Source organism: Pseudophryne corroboree, chromosome 7 (genome assembly GCF_028390025.1).
Source record: "Pseudophryne corroboree isolate aPseCor3 chromosome 7, aPseCor3.hap2, whole genome shotgun sequence".
Classification (NCBI taxonomy): Eukaryota; Metazoa; Chordata; class Amphibia; order Anura; family Myobatrachidae; genus Pseudophryne; species Pseudophryne corroboree.
The window spans coordinates 496,202,703-496,222,955 of record NC_086450.1 but is presented as its reverse complement, the minus strand read 5'-3'; the positions used below and the strand labels follow the sequence as shown (position 1 = coordinate 496,222,955).

The 20,253-nt window shown below is 39.6% G+C and overlaps 1 protein-coding gene and 1 pseudogene across 1 annotated transcript in view; both read left to right on the top strand.

Moving 5' to 3' along the window:
• LOC134943919 (NACHT, LRR and PYD domains-containing protein 1a-like) overlaps positions 1-20,253 on the top strand; it is a 330,645-nt gene that overhangs the window by 116,218 nt on the left and 194,174 nt on the right. The gene's annotated exons all lie outside the window — the stretch shown is intronic.
• On the top strand, positions 6,502-6,620 carry LOC134946052 (5S ribosomal RNA; annotated as a pseudogene).

Sequence of the window (20,253 nt, the reverse complement as noted above, 5' to 3'; positions counted from 1 at the left end):
TCTCTGGATATTCTGAATGTTTCTACTAGCTTTCTTGATTGAAGTATTACTGTATCCCCTCTCTCGTAATCTCTTCGAGAGTTCTTTGCTTTGATCCGCGAAGTCTTGATCGTTGGAGCAGTTCCTTCTTAAACGGAGATATTCCCCTTTAGGTATGTTCATAATTGTTGGGGGAAAATGGGAGCTAGTTTGATGTAACAGAGTGTTGGAAGATGTCTCCTCTCTATACAGTTTTGTTGAGAGCATTTTGTTTGCATCTTTGTAAATTAGCACATCCAGAAATGGGAGTTCATCCTGACTGATATGATGGGTAAGTCGAATATTGAGGTTATTGTTGTTAAGATGTTCAATGAACAGGAGAAGCATCTGTACGTCACCTTCCCATATCATCAGAATATCATCGATGTACCTCACCCACATGATGATATTAGATGTGAAAACATCGTTGCTGTCCGTGAACACAAATTCGCGTTCCCACCATCCTAAGAAAATATTAGCATACGTGGGGGCACACGCTGCCCCCATAGCTGTGCGCCTGGTCTGTAGAAAAAATCTGTTATTGAAGGTGAAGAGATTGTGACTGAGTATGAACTGGAGTAAATCGGCAAGGAACACATGGAATTTTTCCATGCCTTCCATGTTCATGAAATAGTTGACAGCTTCAAGTCCTCTGTCATGGTCAATTGAAGTATACAGTGCCTCAACGTCCAAAGAGACTAAGTATTGGTTTGTTTCCAGTTTGACATCATGAATCTTGCGAAGAACATCTGTGGTGTCTTGGACAAAGGAAGGGAGACCCAAAACGTGGTGTCGTAGATGTAGATCGACAAAGATACTGGCTTTTTCAGTTAAAGATCCTATCCCCGATACGATTGATCTTCCTGGTGGTTGCCTCATATTCTTATGTATCTTGGGGAGCATGTAGAATGTGGGGATACTGGGATGTGTTGTCTGGAGATATTGATATTCCGGTCGGTTTTCTTGGAAACTTACACTAATTATCTATTTATGTAACATCATTTACTCCTGTGCGGCATCCTTAACCCAATTTTCTATTGCATATTGTACCTAACTAGAAATAGTTTTCTTAGGAATACCAGCACGGAATATTTGATGTCATAACAAATATTTTCTCAGTAACCACAGTTTTTCTGTACACTAACGGGCACAGTCCCATACATCATTAACATGAGCTTCAGTTTAAAGCAGGAATTGTCCTTCAAACACAGGAATAGAGAAAATTTAGATGAAATTTTTCCAAGCAACATAGTGGATACAGAACCACATACCAACTGGGAATCTGATTTTGTACAACTTAAACAACTATTGCATAAACAAATAAGAACCAGTTGGGACCTCACTACATTAGAGAACTACTTAAAGAACAAAATTGTACCACGCGGCCTTAGGCCAAGAGTTTTTCCCACTTTCAACCTAGCTAGTGAAAACCTTAAAACTGATTGGGACAACAGTCTCCTCAAATGCTCCATGGAACTCATGGGCATTTTGATTAAACACAACCATCTCATACTCGAAGGCTGCGAACGCGACCTGGACGAATTAAGTAAGAAATTGGAGCCCTGGGAGAAAGACACACAATTTCAACAATGTTTCGAGAAAAACAAACAAGACCTTCTAACATACGAACAAACTATCATCGATAGAAAAAGAAATAAATTTGCGAGAGACAAAAAGGACTTTGTATCGGGCAAAATATTCAAGTGGAATAAGCCCTCCTGGCAACCGCGACCCCCTAGAAACCCTGAACACTACTCTTCATCAGATATAGAGACATCTGGAACTGAAGATATTCCGGAATATATCCCCAACGCATCATTAACCACAAACTTTAGAGGTGAGGGTAACAGCTCCTCCCAATATCATCAACAACATTTTTTAGGGGATCCCCCCAGGGGAAGGGGATCAAGGCACCCAGCAAACGAAAGACAAGGAGGGGGCGCAAGAGGAGGAAGAGGCCGTCAACAACAGTGGGATCAATTACCACCGAGAAGACAACCAGTACGGAATTCACGCAGAAGGTAACTCCAGACTTCCCAATACCAACGGACACGTCTTCACAACTCAAGATTATCAACCTCTCAGCACACACTTTAGATCACGATCAAATCCAAGTCCTGAGCAAAGGCCTCTCCTATTCTCCAACCGAAAAGTTTAACAGATTCAAATGGGAAAAAGATTTAAAACTTTTTGGCAGGAAGTTACTTCTCACGAAATTTCATAACAAAATAGCTACCTCCAAAACTGACGGTATCCAATCTTATCAGACAGAAACAGGCGATAATATGAATACATCAGATCTGTCTGGACTTGAATTGGAAGCACTGGAGGCCCTACAATCTTTGGAAACAGAATCAACACCAACCACAGACTCCCAGTGGGAAGTCAGCACGAGGGTCATTTGCAAGAAAAGGTCTACATTTTTTCCAACAGAGCAGACGAGCCCAGAAGTACAGATATTCACCAAATTAGTGTCTCAAGAATTTGACCACATACACCTTCGGAAGACCAGGTCTTTACAATTCCAATCTATCCAGGAAAGAACTTAATGCTCTAAGAGAGATTGAATCATGGCAGGACGTTATTATAAAGCCATCTGACAAAGGGGGAAACGTGGTGGTATGGCCCCGAGAACAATATATACAGGAAGCCTATCGACAGTTGGAAGACCAAACTTGCTATCAAAGAGTATTACTGAACCCCATGGAAAATTATAAGACACTATATAACAGGATTCTTACCGATGCTCATGTGGAAGGGACTATAACATCTTCGGAATATCAATATCTCCAGACAACACATCCCAGTATCCCCACATTCTACATGCTCCCCAAGATACATAAGAATATGAGGCAACCACCAGGAAGACCAATCGTATCGGGGATAGGATCTTTAACTGAAAAAGCCAGTATCTTTGTCGATCTACATCTACGACACCACGTTTTGGGTCTCCCTTCCTTTGTCCAAGACACCACAGATGTTCTTCGCAAGATTCATGATGTCAAACTGGAAACAAACCAATACTTAGTCTCTTTGGACGTTGAGGCACTGTATACTTCAATTGACCATGACAGAGGACTTGAAGCTGTCAACTATTTCATGAACATGGAAGGCATGGAAAAATTCCATGTGTTCCTTGCCGATTTACTCCAGTTCATACTCAGTCACAATCTCTTCACCTTCAATAACAGATTTTTTCTACAGACCAGGGGCACAGCTATGGGGGCAGCGTGTGCCCCCACGTATGCTAATATTTTCTTAGGATGGTGGGAACGCGAATTTGTGTTCACGGACAGCAACGATGTTTTCACATCTAATATCATCATGTGGGTAAGGTACATCGATGATATTCTGATGATATGGGAAGGTGACGTACAGATGCTTCTCCTGTTCATTGAACATCTTAACAACAATAACCTCAATATTCGACTTACCCATCATATCAGTCAGGATGAACTCCCATTTCTGGATGTGCTAATTTACAAAGATGCAAACAAAATGCTCTCAACAAAACTGTATAGAAAGGAGACATCTTCCAACACTCTGTTACATCAAACTAGCTCCCATTTTCCCCCAACAATTATGAACATACCTAAAGGGGAATATCTCCGTTTAAGAAGGAACTGCTCCAACGATCAAGACTTCGCGGATCAAAGCAAAGAACTCTCGAAGAGATTACGAGAGAGGGGATACAGTAATACTTCAATCAAGAAAGCTAGTAGAAACATTCAGAATATCCAGAGAGAACATCTAATCTTTGAAAAGAAACAAAAGCCACAAGAGGACAAGAATATCAGATTTGTAGGGGGTTTCTGCCAAGAGTGGCATCAGGTAAAACAAGCCATTCAAAAACATTGGGGAATCCTTCATCTGGATCCCATCCTATCTCAAAAACTTGGACCACAAGTATCTATGAGCTGGCGGAGATCGAGAAACTTGAAAGACAGACTGGTGTCCAGCCATTTCCAAATAACACAAGGTAAATTACAACCCACGATCGGCACACATCCATGTGGTCATTGTAGAGCATGTCAATATATCCTTAAGACTGACAATATCCAAGACCGCTATGGCAAAGACATTAAAATCAGACACTTTATTAATTGCTCAACAGAAGGAGTGATCTACTGCATAGTGTGTACATGTGGACAAAGATATGTTGGCATGACGACCAGAGCCTTCAAGCAAAGAATTCTGGAACACGTTGGATCCATTCGCAATGCGACAAAAGATCTACAAAAAATGAAGCAAATCACCTCTGTAGCACGACATTTTGTCTCCAATCATGCAGGTCGGTGGAATGAACTTAGGGTTTGTGGACTTGAGCAAGTTAAACTTGGAATACGAGGAGGAGATTTGACCAATACTCTCTTACGGAAGGAATGTGAGTGGACTTTCAGACTGGACTCACTACATCCTCAAGGACTTAATGAAACCATTAATTATGGCGCCTTTCTCTCAATTTGATCATATTACCATTATATAATAGCTAATATCTTGGCAATAATTATCCTAGCAGGGACCACATTGTTTAACATCACTATTCCTTACTTTTATAGTTTTCTTTCACCCATCCAATATTAATACATCACCATTTTCCAATTCCCCACATAATTTATTTCTTTCAACGCAATCTGTACACAAATTCCATAACTCATCTCTCGGGCACCCAACATCCCCTCCCCTCTCACACACTATTCGCATCCATTTGTATCATCACCCACGCTATGCCCCCACCATACTTCATTACAGTCACCCTATATCCAACACCTTTTAATCATGCCAACCCTTCCTCCCCTCACCCCCACTTCCCCCTCCCTCCCCCTTTATTTTTGCCCTCATTCACATCCGCTCACATTTTAACACCCTTACTCAGCTTTCAAGCACTACCAATTTGCACGCGCTACACAAGTTCTCACCAACCCACATTTCTTTTACACATTTTTCCCCCCTATTTTTCTTAAACCCCGTTTCTTCTATTCAATCTATACCCTAATTATCCTTTTCCCAACATATATGCGTTTAATCACACATAGATACAATATGTTATCATATCATTTCATTATGTGTACAAAACAAATCTTAATTATGCCATATGCAGACTTTCTTACATCCCATCTCTTAAGATGCAGGCCATCTATTCACTAATCGCTCATATTCGCTCTAACATGTGTAGGACATTCCCTCAGCCTTATAGTGCAGCTCTATGTATGCAGCCAGACCCTATGCTAATCATTGCTACAACTATTAACATGTGTAGCCAATTATCAATCACCTCAGCAGATTTAAAACCGGGTCTGCACATACAGTGTTCACACTACCCGTGAACAAGCTCGCTGTGAAACGTACGTTGGGGGAGGTGGACGTGGTCACGGTGAGCGCGCTCACATGACCAGCAGACCGGCAGGAGAGGAGACCAGGCGAGCCGCAGATTTTCACAGCTCGTCAACCCGAACTGATCGCGGCACTGATAGCGGCACTCAGCAAGCAGGACACAGGCGCCAGGCGGCTTTAAGTATAATTTTTACCTATATCCTGCACATTGAACGTCTCCCGCTCTCCGGCCACGCACAAATGTAATTCAACAGCAAGTGCATTGGTCTCCCGTTTTTTCGGCTAATCTATGCCATTTATGTAAGGCACTATTTACTGCATATGAAACATTTTTTGTTTCCTAGGTGCTATCAATACATAGTTTATAAAATATTTCTTGACACTTTTCTTTGTGTCAATTTGTGGCAGACACATTATAAATAGCAACGATCTGTCATCTCTTATAGTTGCAGCAATTATAATACAGGTGTCGCCACTCACTTATTCCTGTATAAGCAGCACTGTTTTCTTTACAGAGGTCTCAAATATGGGCATATGAATTAATGTATACACATTTGCCATTATAGCACAAATGATATTTGGCATGCCACAATCCTGATTGATTTATTGTGGACATATAGTGTATACATGATTAGTGGTTTCCTTATTGGCAACAAGATTGTCACAAAGACAGCATGCGGTACTTCAGGCTCTAAGGATTTAGTTAGCCTTAGTGTGGGCAAGAGGGATTGTGTCTCTGGAAATACATTCCCTATCTACCTATCTGCCAGTCTATCTGTAGAGCTGATAAAGATATCTTTGAGTAGTTTCAGCTTTAATGACATTATATTATTTCATAATTTAATGTGTATTAATCTTGTTGGCATGTCATCAGTACAATAAGGGTTCATTTATGCCCTACCACACGTGAAAAATCCATTGTTGATCTATGTTGCACAGCACACACAAAAAAAAGCAACACGCAGGCGGCTCCATTTGGCAATACCGACTGACCATATGATTTAAACCTTCGTATACCTATATATTTGGAATACAATTTGGTGCAATGATGGTCAAACATATGTCTCTTTTTTTAAGAGATCATCTGCCCATTTCAATAACCAGGTTTGTGGTGTAGTCAATAGCTGCATACCAGCTGTTCAAACCAAAATCTACTACCATACCACACCGCGCATGCCCAATCTCGCCCGATCTTGGAAGCAATACGGTGTTGGGCCTGGTCAGTACTTAGGTGGTTGACCACTAAGGAATACCTGGTGTTGTAGGTTTTTCTTGACGGCAATACTCTGATTATTGCACTAACCTAAAAATCAATACCTGGTGGGCACATTCCTTGATTTTGCCATATTTTATGCCGCATTTTTTGCCTTATATATATGTTTTCACCTATATATTCACAGCGGTAATTCACAACCAATGTTTCATTTTCGTTTAATTATATTTTTAAACAACAATCTTAGGTGTACTTCTTATTTTACCTACAAATAATTAAAGGTTACGTTTTAAATACCTACCTCATCATGCATTATCTAATCCACCATTGTTTCCAAGAGTGAGTGCTCCCAACAAGGGTCTCTTTTTCTTTTTCTCTCTTCTCTTTATTACCAATGTAATAGACCTATGGGAGCACCATCGACAATCACCCCTTTTCTCCTACCCACAACTTTTTCTGTTCAATGGTAGATGGTGATAAATTCCGGAAGTTTTTCCGGTTGGTCGGTTTTCTTGGAAACTTACACTAATTATCTATTTATGTAACATCATTTACTCCTGTGCGGCATCCTTAACCCAATTTCTCTAACGTCCTAGTGGATGCTGGGGACTCCGTCTGGACCATGGGGAATAGCGGCTCCGCAGGAGACAGGGCACAAAAGCAAGCTTTTAGGATCACATGGTGTGTACTGGCTCCTCCCCCTATGACCCTCCTCCAAGCCTTAGTTAGGTTTTTGTGCCCGTCCAAGCAGGGTGCAATCTAGGTGGCTCTCTTAAAGAGTTTAGAAACAAAAAAGTGGAAGGACAGCGCTTACCGCTGACTGATGGACCAAGCTGCTAGAGAAATAAAAGGGGGAATCCACTTATTCCCTATATTTATTAAGAAACCAAGAGAAAAAAATCTCCAAGCGCTCTGGTATCAGATATTGACACTTCTAATAGATTGATAAACAAAGCATATGTATAGTGAATATTTTATTAAAATTTAAGCAATCAAAAAGTACACATTAATTCCTTTCTATAAAGAATGAATAAAAAATATGAATAAAAATATATTGTGTGAGTCCTAATACCGGTATACTAACATTTAAACAATACAACATACAACATTTAACATATAATTGGATTGGGTGTCTCCACAGAGTTATCCACTTAAAGGGTAATTGATCCTTTAGTATATGCTCAATAGTGGATCATGAGCTGTTTGAATGTCCTTATTTTTAGAGTCTAGTTATCACTAAGGCAAATCCTCTTCAGATGTTCATTTATGTGGGCAGAAAGTCACTTTATTCAAGTTGAATATCGCCTCCACTTACTTGTATTTCCATATGTGTCAGGGAGCACAAAGCATGTGATGTCTGCCGGCAGACGCAGTGAGGTGCTCTAGTATCGACTAGTTTCGCCTGTCTTGCAGGCTTCATCAGGATAACCGAGTGCATCCTCTGTCCTGCTTTTAATGCTCCCTCTGACAGCCGTTCCCATGGAGACAGATAGATACTTCCGCCCCTCTGATTCCGGTTTCCATGGGGACGGATAAACATTTCCGCCCCTCACTTGGCGGTTCCCATGGAGACGGATTAGCACTTCCGCTCCTCGTCTGGTCGGACTCTTGGCTTCCGCCCTTTGTTGGCTTCACTGTAACAGCTTTGGTGGTTCGTAGGGCACTTCCGCCCTTCTCCTGGCGGTTTCCATGGAGACTGATCAACACTTCTCCTGGCGGTTTCCATGGAGACGGATCGACACTTCCGTTTCTTCGTCTCACTTATAACCTCAATGTAGCCGTTTCTGCAGAGATTTGAAGCACATTTGTCCTCCATCAGTGATTCCCATGGAGACGGATCAACACTTACGTTCTTGTTCTCTATTGTATTTTGGTTACCGCCCATTGTTTTGATCTTCCAAAGCGTTTTCGCTACTGCACAGCTTCTGCCCATTTTTTTCATAGGATTCTCCTCTACAGGGATCGTCATTTCTGCCCTCCTTTTTCACCGTTGTCGTGGATATGGGTACTTCATTTATCATTTGGATTTCCTCTGACTATTATGTCCTTCGATCTTTAGGATACCGGTTTCCACGGGGACAGATAAAACTTCCACCATATCTTTTTGTTATTGTTATCCGCCTTTATTTCAGTTTGATATATAAACGCAGCTTCTATCCTTCTTTTTCCGGCAGTTATTCCTCTCTTAGTTAGGAAATACATTTACCCCTTATTTTTAATATAATATACACACAGACAAAACATACAACATTAATGACAGTGACTTTATTTTATTTAAAAATAAATTAGAAGTAATATTAATATGACCAATTCATTCTTATTTCTCTTTCAAGAATGGATGGAGGTCCCAATCGGCATTGAGGCCTCCCGGTATTAATGTTTCTAGATTGAAAATCATTCTTGCTTCTTCCTTTAATAGCAAATCATTCCAGTTGCCACCTCTCCAGGGTTTCTTAATCATCTTAATACCTATAAACGTTATACCTGAGGGGTCACTATTGTGTTTCTTAGTAAAATGTTCTGGAATACTATGGTGTTCCATGTTCTTCCTTATATTGTTTAAATGCTCGTTGATTCTAACATAAAGGCTGCGATACGTCTTTCCCACGTATTGCAGCCCACATGGGCATATGAGTAAATAGATCACCCCTTTTGAGGTACAGGTTATCCTTTCGTTTATTTTATATTCTTTTCCTGTTTTGTTAGATGTATAGTTGGTAATAGGTTTTGTTGATCTGTTCTTGGTTTTTCTACAAGCTATACAGTTATGACAGTTAAAAAAGCCTGGTTCTGCTTCTTTTAGCCAGGTTTCATTCCCTTTGCTTTCTTTCCTGACAATCCCTTTAACGATTTTGTTTTTTTATTGTGGGCGCTCTCCTGAAGATCACTTTTGGCCTCTCAGGTAGAATGTCCTCCAACTCTTTGTCAGCTTTCAGGATATGCCAGTGTCTGAGAATACTTCTTTCTAATAGGCTGCGTTGACTCGAATACATCGTTAAAAACAAAATTTCATCTTGGGTGTTCTTCTTTCCTTTATAGCCAAGAAGATAATTTCTGTCCATCAGATCCACTTCCTCTTTGTTGTTTTTCAGGGTTGATCTTTCATAGTTCTTATTTTCAAATTGTCGAATTAATTCCCTAGTTTGGTATTCGTAATCTTCTTTCCTTGAACAGTTTCTCCTAATTCGCTTCATCTGTCCCTTGGGAATATTCGAAAGCCACTTCGGATGGTGATTACTCTGGAAGTTCAGATAGCTATTGCAGTCTACATCTTTCGTGAAGGTTCTAGTCTCTATTTTATTCTCCTGAATGAAAATAGTCAGATCTAGAAAGTTCACACTTGATTCACTAATATCCTTTGTGAATTCTAGATTAAACACATTGTTATTCAACTGTTCAATAAAGGTCTCTAGATCTAAGGACGTTCCACTCCAGATAAGGATGACGTCGTCGATATATCTGGCCCATAAAATGATTCTGTTTAGATACGGGTTATTCTGCCATATATGTTCGTTTTCCCATTGTGCGAGAAATAAATTTGCGTAAGAAGGGGCAAAATTTGTGCCCATGGCTGTTCCTTGGGTTTGGATATAGCAGTCATCTGCGTATCGAAAATAGTTGTGATTGAGAGTGAATTTTATTCCTTCCAGGATAAAGTCAATTTGGTCTTTGCTCAAACTTGATTCATTTGTAATAATTTTCCGGACATTTTCCATCCCTTGATCGTGTTTTATTGAAGTGTATAATGACTTTATGTCGCATGTAGCCAGTAGGTAACCCTCTTTCCACTCAATTCCTTTTAGTTTATTTAGAATCTGGGTGGTGTCCTTAATATAACTCTGCTGATTAGTAACAAAAGGTTTTAAAAAAGAATCTATATAGCAAGACAAGTTAGAGGTTAGCGATTGGATTCCAGCTATTATTGGCCTACCCGGCGGATTGACTAGATCCTTGTGGATTTTTGGCAGCTGGTAAAAATAAGCCATCATTGGATATTCCGGATATATAAACTTGTATTCCTCTTTCGTTAAGATTCCTTTCTCTAAAGCTTCCTTTAGGATTTTGTCTAATTCTTTTCTAAATCCATCTGTAGGATCTTTCTGTAAAACTTGGTATGTTGTTCCATCGCTTAAAAGCCGTCTTGATTCCTTATCATATTGGTCTGTATCCATAAGGACAATACCCCCTCCTTTATCCGCCTCCTTAATCACAATCTTTTCATTCTTTTGTAACGTTCTTAGTGCTTTACTCTCGTTCTTGGTTACATTCCATTTACCTTTTTGTTTAATATTATCCGGTATTTTTCTAATATCTTCTTCAAACATTCTTTGGAAGGTTGTAAGGTAGTGATCCTTCAGATGGGCTGGATAGAACGTAGATCTTTCCTTCAGGTTAGAATGTTCAAATCCATCAGTTCTTATTTCTCTCTCAACTATATTTTCTTTTTCTTTTCTCTTAAAGAACTTTTTTAGCGTAATTTTTCTAATGAATTTCTCCAAGTCTATAAAGGTGTTAAATTTGTCAAGAGTATTCGTCGGGGCAAATTTTAGACCTTTTTGTAGAATTGCTGTTTCTGGGGCGCTCAGGGTATATTTACTCAAGTTGAATATCCCCTGCGTTGAAACTTCTTCACTGGTTTTTTCAGTTTTTTCTTTTGGCCTGTTCTTTGTTCCACCTCGCTTTCCCCTTCTGTTGTGTCTGAATTTCTTTTCCGTCTCCGTCTTTTTTTCATGTTTAGATCGGGTGATTTTTTGGGAATTGCTCCTAGATTTAGGGAGGAGGTGTTCTTTTGTGCTAGTTCTAAAAAAGCATCTAGAAAGGCTTCCGTGTCGTCCACTTCATCTTCTTCCTCTATTGAATGTTTTTCTCCATTTCTGGGTTTACTTTTACCTCTATTGTTCAATCTTGCCATCAGAGTTCGAGCCGAGACATCCAGTTTTTCCTGGTTGTCTTCTCTCCCATGTTCAAAGCTTTTCTTTAGGGTCTCCGCTGTAGGGTATCTATCATTCTTATATCTGTAAGGAGCCTCGTATCCTCGTTCTTCTCTTTCCAACCTCCGATATCCTCCTTCGTTATTCCAAGTGTTTGGGTACCTATCTTGCATTTGTTTCCTATTTATTGGTGACCTCACTCTGTCACGTAGTTGTTCCTGATACCTATCCTTAGGATTATTACTTCTATATCCATATTGTTCGTTTGGTAATGGATATAGATGTTCCCTTTTTGTATTCCTATTTATATTCCTCTCTTCTCGTTGAATTGGGTTATCTCTAGCCGTATTCCATTGCCGGAACATTCGATAATCATCTCTGGATCCATTATCCAATCTATTTGTTCTATTATCTATTTTCCAATTTCTGAAGTCCCCCTTGTAATCTTCTAGGTCCCTGACTAGTTTCTTCCGTTTCTGTTCAATTACTTCATTTTCTATTTTCTGAAGCTTAGTCTTAGTCAGGGTCTCTAGATTTAGATAGTCTGTCAATTTTTCTAGGGGTTTGAATTTTTTCCGTATATTAAGGATTTCTTCCTCTAAGTCCCTAGTGGATGCTTCCCTATCCTCAATAATTAGTTTCATTAAACGAAAAGAACATGCATCCAATGTGTCATTCCATTTTTTTACAAATTCCCCATTTTTAGATATAAATGATGGTACTTTGGTCATTCTTAAACCTCTAGGGATCATCTGTTTTTCAATATATTTCCCCAGTGTGGTACCCTCCCACCATTGTTTTATTTCTTGAATCTGTAATTTTTCTAATCTGGTATATAGTTCACAGAATGTTTCCTCTGTTACCTCTGTTGATATTTGTGGAATTCTTCCTTGTACTGGCATTAGATCATTCAATAACTTTATGCGTTCTTCCTTATTGAGTGTCATCGTGCGGATAGCTGCTGTCCTTTCAGTGGAGAAAGACTATAGAAACAAAAAAGTGGAAGGACAGCGCTTACCGCTGACTGATGGACCAAGCTGCTAGAGAAATAAAAGGGGGAATCCACTTATTCCCTATATTTATTAAGAAACCAAGAGAAAAAAATCTCCAAGCGCTCTGGTATCAGATATTGACACTTCTAATAGATTGATAAACAAAGCATATGTATAGTGAATATTTTATTAAAATTTAAGCAATCAAAAAGTACACATTAATTCCTTTCTATAAAGAATGAATAAAAAATATGAATAAAAATATATTGTGTGAGTCCTAATACCGGTATACTAACATTTAAACAATACAACATACAACATTTAACATATAATTAGATTGGGTGTCTCCACAGAGTTATCCACTTAAAGGGTAATTGATCCTTTAGTATATGCTCAATAGTGGATCATGAGCTGTTTGAATGTCCTTATTTTTAGAGTCTAGTTATCACTAAGGCAAATCCTCTTCAGATGTTCATTTATGTGGGCAGAAAGTCACTTTATTCAAGTTGAATATCGCCTCCACTTACTTGTATTTCCATATGTGTCAGGGAGCACAAAGCATGTGATGTCTGCCGGCAGACGCAGTGAGGTGCTCTAGTATCGACTAGTTTCGCCTGTCTTGCAGGCTTCATCAGGATAACCGAGTGCATCCTCTGTCCTGCTTTTAATGCTCCCTCTGACAGCCGTTCCCATGGAGACAGATAGATACTTCCGCCCCTCTGATTCCGGTTTCCATGGGGACGGATAAACATTTCCGCCCCTCACTTGGCGGTTCCCATGGAGACGGATTAGCACTTCCGCTCCTCGTCTGGTCGGACTCTTGGCTTCCGCCCTTCGTTGGCTTCACTGTAACAGCTTTGGTGGTTCGTAGGGCACTTCCGCCCTTCTCCTGGCGGTTTCCATGGAGACTGATCAACACTTCTCCTGGCGGTTTCCATGGAGACGGATCGACACTTCCGTTTCTTCGTCTCACTTATAACCTCAATGTAGCCGTTTCTGCAGAGATTTGAAGCACATTTGTCCTCCATCAGTGATTCCCATGGAGACGGATCAACACTTACGTTCTTGTTCTCTATTGTATTTTGGTTACCGCCCATTGTTTTGATCTTCCAAAGCGTTTTCGCTACTGCACAGCTTCTGCCCATTTTTTTCATAGGATTCTCCTCTACAGGGATCGTCATTTCTGCCCTCCTTTTTCACCGTTGTCGTGGATATGGGTACTTCATTTATCATTTGGATTTCCTCTGACTATTATGTCCTTCGATCTTTAGGATACCGGTTTCCACGGGGACAGATAAAACTTCCACCATATCTTTTTGTTATTGTTATCCGCCTTTATTTCAGTTTGATATATAAACGCAGCTTCTATCCTTCTTTTTCCGGCAGTTATTCCTCTCTTAGTTAGGAAATACATTTACCCCTTATTTTTAATATAATATACACACAGACAAAACATACAACATTAATGACAGTGACTTTATTTTATTTAAAAATAAATTAGAAGTAATATTAATATGACCAATTCATTCTTATTTCTCTTTCAAGAATGGATGGAGGTCCCAATCGGCATTGAGGCCTCCCGGTATTAATGTTTCTAGATTGAAAATCATTCTTGCTTCTTCCTTTAATAGCAAATCATTCCAGTTGCCACCTCTCCAGGGTTTCTTAATCATCTTAATACCTATAAACGTTATACCTGAGGGGTCACTATTGTGTTTCTTAGTAAAATGTTCTGGAATACTATGGTGTTCCATGTTCTTCCTTATATTGTTTAAATGCTCGTTGATTCTAACATAAAGGCTGCGATACGTCTTTCCCACGTATTGCAGCCCACATGGGCATATGAGTAAATAGATCACCCCTTTTGAGGTACAGGTTATCCTTTCGTTTATTTTATATTCTTTTCCTGTTTTGTTAGATGTATAGTTGGTAATAGGTTTTGTTGATCTGTTCTTGGTTTTTCTACAAGCTATACAGTTATGACAGTTAAAAAAGCCTGGTTCTGCTTCTTTTAGCCAGGTTTCATTCCCTTTGCTTTCTTTCCTGACAATCCCTTTAACGATTTTGTTTTTTTATTGTGGGCGCTCTCCTGAAGATCACTTTTGGCCTCTCAGGTAGAATGTCCTCCAACTCTTTGTCAGCTTTCAGGATATGCCAGTGTCTGAGAATACTTCTTTCTAATAGGCTGCGTTGACTCGAATACATCGTTAAAAACAAAATTTCATCTTGGGTGTTCTTCTTTCCTTTATAGCCAAGAAGATAATTTCTGTCCATCAGATCCACTTCCTCTTTGTTGTTTTTCAGGGTTGATCTTTCATAGTTCTTATTTTCAAATTGTCTAATTAATTCCCTAGTTTGGTATTCGTAATCTTCTTTCCTTGAACAGTTTCTCCTAATTCGCTTCATCTGTCCCTTGGGAATATTCGAAAGCCACTTCGGATGGTGATTACTCTGGAAGTTCAGATAGCTATTGCAGTCTACATCTTTCGTGAAGGTTCTAGTCTCTATTTTATTCTCCTGAATGAAAATAGTCAGATCTAGAAAGTTCCCACTTGATTCACTAATATCCTTTGTGAATTCTAGATTAAACACATTGTTATTCAACTGTTCAATAAAGGTCTCTAGATCTAAGGACGTTCCACTCCAGATAAGGATGACGTCGTCGATATATCTGGCCCATAAAATGATTCTGTTTAGATACGGGTTATTCTGCCATATATGTTCGTTTTCCCATTGTGCGAGAAATAAATTTGCGTAAGAAGGGGCAAAATTTGTGCCCATGGCTGTTCCTTGGGTTTGGATATAGCAGTCATCTGCGTATCGAAAATAGTTGTGATTGAGAGTGAATTTTATTCCTTCCAGGATAAAGTCAATTTGGTCTTTGCTCAAACTTGATTCATTTGTAATAATTTTCCGGACATTTTCCATCCCTTGATCGTGTTTTATTGAAGTGTATAATGACTTTATGTCGCATGTAGCCAGTAGGTAACCCTCTTTCCACTCAATTCCTTTTAGTTTATTTAGAATCTGGGTGGTGTCCTTAATATAACTCTGCTGATTAGTAACAAAAGGTTTTAAAAAAGAATCTATATAGCAAGACAAGTTAGAGTTTAGCGATTGGATTCCAGCTATTATTGGCCTACCCGGCGGATTGACTAGATCCTTGTGGATTTTTGGCAGATGGTAAAAATAAGCCATCATTGGATATTCCGGATATATAAACTTGTATTCCTCTTTCGTTAAGATTCCTTTCTCTAAAGCTTCCTTTAGGATTTTGTCTAATTCTTTTCTAAATCCATCTGTAGGATCTTTCTGTAAAACTTGGTATGTTGTTCCATCGCTTAAAAGCCGTCTTGATTCCTTATCATATTGGTCTGTATCCATAAGGACAATACCCCCTCCTTTATCCGCCTCCTTAATCACAATCTTTTCATTCTTTTGTAACGTTCTTAGTGCTTTACTCTCGTTCTTGGTTACATTCCATTTACCTTTTTGTTTAATATTATCCGGTATTTTTCTAATATCTTCTTCAAACATTCTTTGGAAGGTTGTAAGGTAGTGATCCTTCAGATGGGCTGGATAGAACGTAGATCTTTCCTTCAGGTTAGAATGTTCAAATCCATCAGTTCTTATTTCTCTCTCAACTATATTTTCTTTTTCTTTTTCTTTTCTCTTAAAGAACTTTTTTAGCGTAATTTTTCTAATGAATTTCTCCAAGTCTATAAAGGTGTTAAATTTGTCAAGAGTATTCGTCGGGGCAAATTTTAGACCTTTTTGTAGAATTGCTGTTTCTGGGGCGCTCAGGGTATATTTACTCAAGTTGAATATCCCCTGCGTTGAAACTTCTTCACTGGTTTTTTCAGTTTTTTCTTTTGGCCTGTTCTTTGTTCCACCTCGCTTTCCCCTTCTGTTGTGTCTGAATTTCTTTTCCGTCTCCGTCTTTTTTTCATGTTTAGATCGGGTGATTTTTTGGGAATTGCTCCTAGATTTAGGGAGGAGGTGTTCTTTTGTGCTAGTTCTAAAAAAGCATCTAGAAAGGCTTCCGTGTCGTCCACTTCATCTTCTTCCTCTATTGAATGTTTTTCTCCATTTCTGGGTTTACTTTTACCTCTATTGTTCAATCTTGCCATCAGAGTTCGAGCCGAGACATCCAGTTTTTCCTGGTTGTCTTCTCTCCCATGTTCAAAGCTTTTCTTTAGGGTCTCCGCTGTAGGGTATCTATCATTCTTATATCTGTAAGGAGCCTCGTATCCTCGTTCTTCTCTTTCCAACCTCCGATATCCTCCTTCGTTATTCCAAGTGTTTGGGTACCTATCTTGCATTTGTTTCCTATTTATTGGTGACCTCACTCTGTCACGTAGTTGTTCCTGATACCTATCCTTAGGATTATTACTTCTATATCCATATTGTTCGTTTGGTAATGGATATAGATGTTCCCTTTTTGTATTCCTATTTATATTCCTCTCTTCTCGTTGATTTGGGTTATCTCTAGCCGTATTCCATTGCCGGAACATTCGATAATCATCTCTGGATCCATTATCCAATCTATTTGTTCTATTATCTATTTTCCAATTTCTGAAGTCCCCCTTGTAATCTTCTAGGTCCCTGACTAGTTTCTTCCGTTTCTGTTCAATTACTTCATTTTCTATTTTCTGAAGCTTAGTCTTAGTCAGGGTCTCTAGATTTAGATAGTCTGTCAATTTTTCTAGGGGTTTGAATTTTTTCCGTATATTAAGGATTTCTTCCTCTAAGTCCCTAGTGGATGCTTCCCTATCCTCAATAATTAGTTTCATTAAACGAAAAGAACATGCATCCAATGTGTCATTCCATTTTTTTACAAATTCCCCATTTTTAGATATAAATGATGGTACTTTGGTCATTCTTAAACCTCTAGGGATCATCTGTTTTTCAATATATTTCCCCAGTGTGGTACCCTCCCACCATTGTTTTATTTCTTGAATCTGTAATTTTTCTAATCTGGTATATTTACAGTTATGACAGTTAAAAAAGCCTGGTTCTGCTTCTTTTAGCCAGGTTTCATTCCCTTTGCTTTCTTTCCTGACAATCCCTTTAACGATTTTGTTTTTTTATTGTGGGCGCTCTCCTGGCTAAAAGAAGCAGAACCAGGCTTTTTTAACTGTCATAACTGTATAGCTTGTAGAAAAACCAAGAACAGATCAACAAAACCTATTACCAACTATACATCTAACAAAACAGGAAAAGAATATAAAATAAACGAAAGGATAACCTGTACCTCAAAAGGGGTGATCTATTTACTCATATGCCCATGTGGGCTGCAATACGTGGGAAAGACGTATCGCAGCCTTTATGTTAGAATCAACGAGCATTTAAACAATATAAGGAAGAACATGGAACACCATAGTATTCCAGAACATTTTACTAAGAAACACAATAGTGACCCCTCAGGTATAACGTTTATAGGTATTAAGATGATTAAGAAACCCTGGAGAGGTGGCAACTGGAATGATTTGCTATTAAAGGAAGAAGCAAGAATGATTTTCAATCTAGAAACATTAATACCGGGAGGCCTCAATGCCGATTGGGACCTCCATCCATTCTTGAAAGAGAAATAAGAATGAATTGGTCATATTAATATTACTTCTAATTTATTTTTAAATAAAATAAAGTCACTGTCATTAATGTTGTATGTTTTGTCTGTGTGTATATTATATTAAAAATAAGGGGTAAATGTATTTCCTAACTAAGAGAGGAATAACTGCCGGAAAAAGAAGGATAGAAGCTGCGTTTATATATCAAACTGAAATAAAGGCGGATAACAATAACAAAAAGATATGGTGGAAGTTTTATCTGTCCCCGTGGAAACCGGTATCCTAAAGATCGAAGGACATAATAGTCAGAGGAAATCCAAATGATAAATGAAGTACCCATATCCACGACAACGGTGAAAAAGGAGGGCAGAAATGACGATCCCTGTAGAGGAGAATCCTATGAAAAAAATGGGCAGAAGCTGTGCAGTAGCGAAAACGCTTTGGAAGATCAAAACAATGGGCGGTAACCAAAATACAATAGACAACAAGAACGTAAGTGTTGATCCGTCTCCATGGGAATCACTGATGGAGGACAAATGTGCTTCAAATCTCTGCAGAAACGGCTACATTGAGGTTATAAGTGAGACGATGAAACGGAAGTGTCGATCCGTCTCCATGGAAACCGCCAGGAGAAGTGTTGATCAGTCTCCATGGAAACCACCAGGAGAAGGGCGGAAGTGCCCTACGAACCACCAAAGCTGTTACAGTGAAGCCAACGAAGGGCGGAAGCCAAGAGTCCGACCAGACGAGGAGCGGAAGTGCTAATCCGTCTCCATGGGAACCGCCAAGTGAGGGGCGGAAATGTTTATCCGTCCCCATGGAAACCGGAATCAGAGGGGCGGAAGTATCTATCTGTCTCCATGGGAACGGCTGTCAGAGGGAGCATTAAAAGCAGGACAGAGGATGCACTCGGTTATCCTGATGAAGCCTGCAAGACAGGCGAAACTAGTCGATACTAGAGCACCTCACTGCGTCTGCCGGCAGACATCACATGCTTTGTGCTCCCTGACACATATGGAAATACAAGTAAGTGGAGGCGATATTCAACTTGAATAAAGTGACTTTCTGCCCACATAAATGAACATCTGAAGAGGATTTGCCTTAGTGATAACTAGACTCTAAAAATAAGGACATTCAAACAGCTCATGATCCACTATTGAGCATATACTAAAGGATCAATTACCCTTTAAGTGGATAACTCTGTGGAGACACCCAATCCAATTATATGTTAAATGTTGTATGTTGTATTGTTTAAATGTTAGTATACCGGTATTAGGACTCACACAATATATTTTTATTCATATTTTTTATTCATTCTTTATAGAAAGGAATTAATGTGTAGTTTTTGATTGCTTAAATTTTAATAAAATATTCACTATACATATGCTTTGTTTATCAATCTATTAGAAGTGTCAATATCTGATACCAGAGCGCTTGGAGATTTTTTTCTCTTGGTTTTTTTTCTCTTGGTCTCTTAAAGAGTTGCTTAGAAAAAGTTTTTAGGTTCTTTATTTTCAGTGAGTCCTGCTGGCAACAGGCTCACTGCATCGAGGGACTTAGGGGAGAGAAGTGAACTCACCTGCGTGCAGGATGGATTGGCTTCTTAGGCTACTGGACACCATTAGCTCCAGAGGGAGTCGGAACACAGGTCTCGCCCTGGGGTTCGTCCCGGAGCCGCGCCGCCGACCCCCCTTGCAGATGCTGAAGATTGAAGAGGTCCGGAACCAGGCGGCAGAAGACTTTCAGTCTTCATCAGGTAGCGCACAGCACTGCAGCTGTGCGCCATTGTTGTCAGCACACTTCACACAGCGGTCACGGAGGGTGCAGGGCGCGGGGGGGGGGCGCCCTGGGCAGCAATGTATAATACCTGTATGGCGAAAAATACATCACATATAGCCCTTGAGGCTATATGGATGTATTTAACCCCTGCCAGATATCACAAACTCCGGAGAAGAAGCCCGCCGAAAAGGGGGCGGGGCCTATTCTCCTCAGCACACAGCGCCATTTTCCCTCACAGAAATGCTGGTGGGAAGGCTCCCATGCTCTCCCCTGCACTGCACTACAGAAACAGGGTTAAAACAGAGAGGGGGGGCACTGATTTGGCGATATGAATATATATTAAAATGCTATAAGGGAGGAACACTTATATAAAGGTTGTCCCTGGATAATTATAGCGTTTTGGTGTGTGCTGGCAA